The sequence below is a fragment of the Chiloscyllium punctatum genome, chromosome 34, assembly GCF_047496795.1.
Source record: "Chiloscyllium punctatum isolate Juve2018m chromosome 34, sChiPun1.3, whole genome shotgun sequence".
NCBI lineage: Eukaryota > Metazoa > Chordata > Chondrichthyes > Orectolobiformes > Hemiscylliidae > Chiloscyllium > Chiloscyllium punctatum.
In genome coordinates, this window is record NC_092772.1 from 4,684,326 (window position 1) to 4,693,123 (window position 8,798).

Genomic DNA, 8,798 nt, shown 5'->3' on the forward strand with positions numbered 1-8,798 from the left:
AAGGACTGAAGAGGGCTTTGTACATTGGAGATCATGTCACACTGACTCGGTGGAATTTTTGAGGAAGTGATGAAGATGATTGATGAGGCAGGATAGTGGATGTTGTCTTTATGGAATTCAGTTAGAAAACCAAACTGTGGGCTATGCCCGAAACGTTGATTCTCCTGTTCCTTGGATGCTGCCTGACATGCTGCGCTTTTCCAGCAACACATTTTCAGCTCTGATCTCCAGCATCTACAGTCCTCACTTTCTCATCAAATGTTCTACATGGTAGCCTGGTTAACAAGGTTAGACTGCCTGGGATCCCGGGAGAGCTCACCATTTAGATCCAATTTTTTCTTGAATATTGGAGACAGGGCGTGACAGTGGACATTTGTTCATTAAACTTGGAGACCTGTGACCAGTGGCGTGCCGCAAAGATCAATAGTGGGTCCACTGCCTTTTGTCACTGATACAAATCATTTACATTTGAGTATATGAAGTATGATCAGTAAGGTTGTAGATAATACCAAATTAGGTGGTGTAGTCGACAGTGAAGAATGATATCTCAGAACACAGTGGAAACTTGGTTAGGTGAACCGAGCGGTGGCAGATGGAGTTTAATTTGATAAATGTGAGGTGTTGCATTTTGCAAGATAAATCAGGGCAAGACATGTAGGTCAAGTCCTGTCAAAAGTGGCCAATCAAAGAAAACTCCATTGAAATTATCGAATCCCTACAGGGAGGAAAGAGGCTATTCGGCCCATCGAGGCCACATCGACCCTCGGAACCGTATCCCACTGGATACACCCCTACCCTATCCCCCGAGCCTGCATTTCCCATGGCTAATTGACCTAGCCTACACATCCCAGGGTACCTGGGGCAATTTAGCATGGCCAATCTACCCCTTACCTGTGTATCTTTGTACTGTGGAGGGAAAATGTAACACCCGGAAGAAACTCACGCAGACACGGACAGAATGTGCAAACACCAGACAGGCACTCATTCAAGGATAGAATTAAACCCAGATCACTGTGCTGTGAGGTAGCAATGCTAGCCACTGAGGTACTGTGTCACCTTGTGGTGAAGGTTCTCTGTTCCTTGAAAGTGCCATCACAGGTAGACAGCGCAGTGAAGAAGGCACTTGGTGATCTTCCCTTTATTGGTGCATGCTTTGAGTCGAAGTATTTGCATGACATGTTAAATATGTACAGGACATTGATTTGGCCACTTTTGTAATATTGCCTTTAATTCTGGTCTCCCTGCTGTCGGAAAGATGTTGTCAAACTTGAAAGAGTGCAGAAGAGATTTTTTTAAATGTTGCAGGTGTTGCAGTGTTTGAGCTACAGGGAGAGTTTGAATCGGCTGGGACTATTTTCAAGTGTTGAAGCTGAGGGGTGACCTTATAGCGGTTTATAAAGTCATGAGGGGCATAGATAAGGTAAACAGTCAACGTCTTTACCCCAGCATAGGCGAGTCGAAAATTAGACGACAAAGGTTTAAGGTGAGAGGAGAAAGATTTATAAAGGGAAAGGAGACACAACACTTTCAAAGAGAGACTGCTTGTTTATGGACTGTGCACCCAAAAGAGGTGGGTGGAGGCAGGTCCAGTTACACCATTTAAAAGGCATTTGAATAGGTACATGCATGGGAAGGGTTTAGAGGGATATGGGCCGAGTGCTGGCAAGGGGGACGAGATTAATTTAGGACATTTGGTCAGAATGGACGACTGGATCGAAAGGTCTTTTTCTGTGCTGTACATCACTGAGACTCTGTTGACTCTTGAGTGTATAACACAGGAACAGGAAGAGGCTATTCAGGTTCTGAATTCTGTCAGTCAGTTTGTTTGGTCAGTCCTTCAACTGCTCGAGACTGGAACATAGGAACAGGAGGCAGTCACTCAACTGCTCGAGATTGGGACACAGGGACAGGAGGCAGTCACTCAACTGCTCGGACTGGGACACAGGGACAGGAGGCAGTCACTCAACTGCTCGAGACTGGAACATAGGAACAGGAGGCAGTCACTCAACTGCTCGAGACTGAGACACAGAAAAAGGAGGCACTCACTCAACTGCTATAGACTGGGATATAGGAACAGGAAGAAGTCACTCAACTGCTTGAGATTGGGACCTAGGAACAGGAGGGAGTCACTCAACCGCTCGAGACTGGGACACAGGAACAGGAGGGTGTCATTCAACTGCTTGAGATTGGGACACAGGAAAAGGAGACAGCCATTCATCTGCTCCAGACTGGGACACAGGAACAGGAGGGAGTCACTCAACCGCTCGAGACTGGGACAGAGGAACAGGAGGGTGTCATTCAACTGCTCGAGACTGGGACACAGGAACAGGACGCAGTCACTCAACTGCTCGAGACCATCACTGGGAAATCTAGAGGCTTGTGAGGCCCCAGGATCCTATTACGCAGGGACAGCAGGAGGTGACTCACTCCCCACCAGCTTTGGGCACTGGGAGAGAAGGGGAGTTTGCCTCTAACAAACAGAAATATATGAATAAATTGCATTCGTAGTCCACACAATCCTGCCCCACCATTCACTAAGACCATGGCTGATCTGATGGTGATTTCCTCATCCCATTTTACGAAGACCCCCTTCTCTGCAGCCTCTGCTCCATTTGTTGGCCATGTTGCCGACTCAGATGCTGTAACAACAGTCACCATGACTCATCCAGAGGGTCGGGTCTAATCTGAGGAGTCAGGATTTGAAGGGTCCAATCACAAGAATGAAAACACAAAATAAAGGCATTGCCAGAAGTTTAGTTCTCTCACATTCGCAATCCAACTCACCTAACCGGCCCATCCATTATATATTCAGGATGGAGCACAGTGTAGATCCAGCTAGCGAACTGCTGAATGCAACCCAGCAATATCCAGAGTTGAACTCTGTGCAGCCCACACCAATAATTGATCTATAATACTGGGCTAAATGTCCAGCGGGAGGAAGTGTGCAGTCTGCACTGGTTCATCCATATATAACCCCAGGTTTTTGCATTGTTCAGCACTGTGTTAGATCACTGCCCAGTGTGGGGAAGCTTGCAGTCGATGCTGGAAGTGACAGGATGTGCAGCTCCCATCCATTTACAGCTCTGTATCTCCATTGCGCCTTGACAAGGGTGCTGTGGGTGTGAAAATCACTGGGAAGGAGAGATGTAAATTGAAACAGTTTAAATACCAATAGTTCCAACTCAGGCGCATACCACTCCAGTATTTAAAGATGAAATAACTGAGATAATGTCCAGTGAGGTTTTGTGGATGGTGCAAAGAAGTAAAAGGGGGTTGGTGATGTTATGGTGGTTGCACTATAAGCCTCCAAATAATTAATGGGAATTAGAGAAACAAATATGCAAGGAGACTGGCGAGACTTGCAGGAGCAATAGGGTTGTCATAATAGGTGATTTTAATTATACTAACATCGACTGGGACTTCCAGAGGTTTAAGGACTAAGATGGAAAGAAATTAGTTAAGTGTGTTCAGGAAAGCTTCCACAAGCAGCATGTGGAGGGTCCTACTCGTGAAGGGACAAACTCGACCTACTGTTGGGACATAGGGCAGGATAGGTGACGGAGGTAAAGTGGGGAGCATTTTGGGATTGGTGATTGGATTGTATTAATTTTAAAACAGTTATGGCAGGGACAGAATTGGTCCACAGATTCAAGTTCTAATTTGGGGCAAGGCGAATTTTGTTGGAATTAGACAGGGACTTGCAAACGTTGATTGGAGTAGCTTGTTTCCAGGCAAAAGGATCTCTGGTAAGTGGGAGGCTTTTAAAAGTGAGATATTTCAAGTTCAAAGTCTATATGTTCCTGTGAGGGTGAAGGGAAAGTGAGGTAGGAAGAGAGAACCCTGGATGACAAGAGATAATCAGGCTCTGACCAGCAAAAAGGAGGCGTGGCTCAGGTTCAGCAGCTGGGATCAATGGAATCTCTGGAGAGTCCCAAGGGATGCAGGAGTTTACTGAAGAAGGAAATCAGCAAAGCGAAAAGGGGGTACGACTTGCCTTGGCTGAGAAAAGTAGGGAATCCAAAGATGTGCTGTCAGTATAGTAAAGAAAAAGAGCGACTAGAGAGAAAATAGGATGCCTTAAAATGCAAAGTGGGCATTCATGTGTAAAACCACAACAGATGGGCAAGGTCCTCAATTTCCCCTCTGTGTTTACCATGAAGAAATTCGTGAAGATCTGTGACCTTTGGTGGGGTTAGTTGTCATATCTTGGTACTGTTAATATCACAGTAGAGTGCTGTTGGACATATTAGAATGCATAAAGTCAGATAAATCTCTTGGTCCTGACCAGGTATATCCAAGAACACTGAAAGAGGCGAGAGAAGACAGTTCAGGGGCAAGGTCCCGGACGACTGGGCAGCAGCAAATGGAGTGCCCTTCTTCAAGAAGGGCTGCAAAAAATGCCTGGGAAGTATGCACCAGTAAGCTTCACATCTGTTTTCGGTAATCCACTTGAGAAGGTTCTGAGAGATAAGATGTGTATGCATTTGGAAAGAAAGAGTTTGATTTGGAGAAGTCAGCATAGCTTTGTGCATGGCAGATCATGCCCTACAAATTTTGTTCGTAGTTTTTTGAGGAAGTGACCGGGAAAGTTGACGAGGGCAGGGTGATGGACATAGTGTATATGGATTTCAGTAAGGCCTTTGATAAGGTTCCACATGGTAGGCAGCTCGAGAAGGTTAGATCGCATGGGCTCCAAGGTGATCTGGCAAATTGGCAACACAATTGGCTTGGCGTTCGGAAGCAAATGGCTATGGTGGAGGTATGCTTGTCGGACTGGAGGCCTGTGACTAGCGGAGTGTCTCAGGGGTCGGTCCTGGGCCCATTGCTGTTTGGTATCTATATCAATGATTTGGACGAGAGTGCACAACGCAAGGTTAGTAAGTTTGCAGATGACACTAAAACAGAAGGGATCCAATGAGGAACATTACCAGAAATTGCAGCAGTACCTTAATCGGCAGTGGAAGTGGCTGGGAAATATCATGTGAAGTTTAACATAGGCAAGGGTGATGTCTTGCATTTTGCAAAGTGAAATCCAGGTAGGTGTTTAATGATGAACGAGAGTGCCTTAAGGAGTGTAGTGGAACAAAGGACATTAGAGATTAGGTGCACGGTTGTCTGAAATTTGGGTCACAGATACACAGGACAGTGAAGAAGGCGGTTGGCACACAGGCATTCAGTATAGAAGTTGGGACGTTATGTTGCAATTATACAGGAAGTTGGTAAGGCTGCAGTTGGAGTATTGGGTTCAGTTTTGTTCACCTTGCTATAGAACATATATTATTGAATTAGAAAGAGTGCAGAAGAAATTTCAGAGATGTTTCCTGGGCTAAAGGGTTTAAGTTATAGGGAGAAGTTGGACAGGTTAGAACTTATTTCTTTACAGCCTAGGAAACTGAAGGGGGTTCTTAAAGAAGTGTAGATAGTCTGTGAGAAGATTTGTAGCTCGGCTGTTCATTGTTGTAGTCCTGTTCGCCGAGCTGGGAAATTGTGTTGCAGAATTTTCAGCGGACAGCTGGAACTGACAACAGGAAGCAGCAGATACAAACCACTATAAATGCCGGAGGAAGCATCACAGAGGCGCTTCACAGGAGGCCCCCAAGCACTGAGGATGTCACCTAGACAGGGGATGAAACGTCTGCAACAACAATTCCCAGCTCGGCGAACAGAACCACAACAAGAAGTGTAGATCTTATCAAATTATGAGAGACGTGCATAGGGTTAAACACTTGAATTTTTTTCGCAAGGTTGGGGAATCGAGGACTAGAGGACATCCGTTAATGTTTCGAGAGGAATAAAATGAAAATTAACCCGTAGGGGCAACTGTTTTACACAGAGTATGGTATACTAATGGGGTGAGCTGCCAGTGGAAGTGGTTGAGATGGGTACAATAACAACATTGAAAAGGCATTTGGACAAATACACAGATAGGAAAGGATTAGCGGGATACAGAGCAAGGGCAGAGAAATTGGATGAGTGTGGATGGACATTTTGTTCGTCATGGACCATCTGGGCCGAAGGGGCCTGTTTCCGTCTGTAGAACCGTGTTACTGTAAATCCGTGTGTTTTGGGAAAGAGACAGGGAGGGGGAGAGCGAGAAAAAATGTCATGGAAAGATATGTTCACTAGTTTCAGAATGCTGAAGTGAAGACATTTCGACAGTATCATGCAACACGGGTCAGTATTATGAAGAATTATCAGTGAATGGTATATTAGTGTGAGTTCAGGCGATGGAGAGTTTTGAATGAGCGTTTGTCCTGCAACTTTGTAACTGGGAGGGAGGAAGGACTGCAGAATCTTCATTACATTGAGCTGTATAAAACAGTAATTTGTCTCAGTTTCATTTTCGTTGAGTGTGACAGAGGGACTGTCTGGACGAAGCTGAGCTGGTTTCCTGGTGCTCTCTTATCGAACTCACCTCATTAGCTACCTACCCCACCCCATGGTGTCCCTCTCATTCAATACCAGCCCGATTCTCCCACCCATCATGATTGACCAGACGGCACTCCGGCACTTTTACCCCATTTCTCTTCAAGTACCTGTTCAAGGGCATTTCCCATGGAACGCACTAACAATATATTCCATTTCCTTTATACTTTCATACGATGGTCAGCATGCTTTACACAGACCAAGCAAGAAATCTACACTTATTTTATGGTTATAGATTCCAATCACACTTAGTAATTCTGGTTATTTCACTTGACTCACCTTAATGATATTAAATCAAAGACAGCTTCTAAACATGTCTTGTTATAAAATACAATTTCGAGCAGAGAACGATCTTGCCCTCAGCCGTTATCTTGACCGTTATCAGAATTTGCCATTTTCATTTTTATGAAAGTTTCTCTTGCCCTTTGCATGTGACTGTTTCTGTCTGTAACAGTTCTGTCAGTTCGTTGGACGGCCGGTTTGTGTTGCAGAGGGAGGCCAACAGCGCCGGTTCAGTTCCTCACACTGACAGAGGTTACCATGAAGGGGAAGCTGTCTCAACCTCAACCTCACCCCATCACCCGAGATGTGGTGACCCTCAGGGTAAACCAGCATAAGTGGTCTCTCTAATGAGAGTTCTTTGGGACTCTATTCTATCAATGTTAGCATTTTAATTTTTAAAAATAATTTTATTGAAAAGAGATTTTTAATATTATAATAACTCAATAACAACACAACTCAAATAACTGAACAGAATTACACTCATGTGCATGTACATACAAAACAAGTTAAAAACGTTAAATGGACGGAAGAAAAACAAAAATAAAAAATAAATAATGAATACATAGTACAGCTCAGCATAACAAAACGATAGCTCTCGTTCTTCAAGAGCATTAACTGATACGCATCTTTATGTTCATAATTGTTTCTCATTGGATATTAGATTCATAAGACAATATATAAAAGCCCTTCTTAATGTGACAGATAAACCTGCATCGTGGTAATCCAAAAAGGGCTGCCATGTCTTATGAAAATCTGTTTTTTTTTGATGTACCATAATGGTGAGAAAGTCCAAAGGGATATTCTCCATGAAGAACTTACGACGACCTAACAGACCCAGGGTTTTTAGACATCCAACACAACAGAACATGTTTCCTAGCACAGAAAGTAAGGATATAATGCTTTTCCTCGTGTGCATCTGCGTCAGGTTCCCTGAGCAGGCCCAGGAAAAGAAAAACCGGGTCCATCTCCAATTCAGTCCCCAATACCTACTCTATCACACATAACACAGTGCTCCAATATATATGAAGACTGCAGCAGGACAACAATCAAGGGTAAGAGTGCCTGTAGTCATTCTGCATTTACCACATGCTGAAGATAATCCCACTGTGCATTTTGAGAGACAATCTGGGGTCAGATAGACCCAATGAAGAATTTTCAACTGCATGGAATGGGTCCTATTACAGATCAAAATCATTCGAGCATTTTCACAAATGTCCTCTCAATCTCTCCGAGTTGTTCGGAATCCCCAACTCTCTCTCGCAGCCATCCCAAAGCTGCACAGTCTTGTCTGAGGGGACAAACTCCAACTAATGAAAAAGGGTACTCACAGAGAGTGTATTCTAAGCAATAAGCACCCACTTCTCTCTATCGGATCTGTAAGAGTCTGTTAAAGGTATGTTTTTTAAAAATCAAATCTCGGATCTGGACAAAAAAACAGAAGAGGCCTCTACTAGGTCGTCCATACTTACAAGTTATTTGATCAAATGATGTCATTCTTTCTCTTTAAAATAATACGTGGTGGTTCAGTAGATAGCACTGCGTCCTCACAGCACCAGGGTCCAAAGATGTGCAGGTTAGATGAATTGGCTATTGATAAATCACACATAGTGTTCAGGGATGTGTAGGTTGGAGCATTAGTCAGGCTAAATATAGGATGGTAGGGGAATGGGTCTGGATGGGTCGAAGTCGACTTGTTGGTCCCAAGGGCTTGTTTCCACACTGTAGGGATTCTACTAATTCTAAATCACTCAAGCAAGTTACACCCATGGCTTCCCACAGTTTAAACATGGAATCCATTATCCCCGGTTGACAATTCGGTATACCAATTATAGGGGTAAGAAACATGATTTTGGCTATATTGCCCTTGACCTGACGCATTGGCATTCATGCTTTAACTTTATTGATAATCATTGGGTTATGATAATACTCCATAAATGTTGTCATTTTGTCTAAGAACAACAGACTAGTAAGGTTTCACTTTGTCTGAGAGGGTTCAATATCTAACCGTATTGACACCAAGTCCTCAGTGGTCCACACACTAACATAGGATAATAAAGTGCTTAATTGATAGCTTTTAATCTGGAAGATCT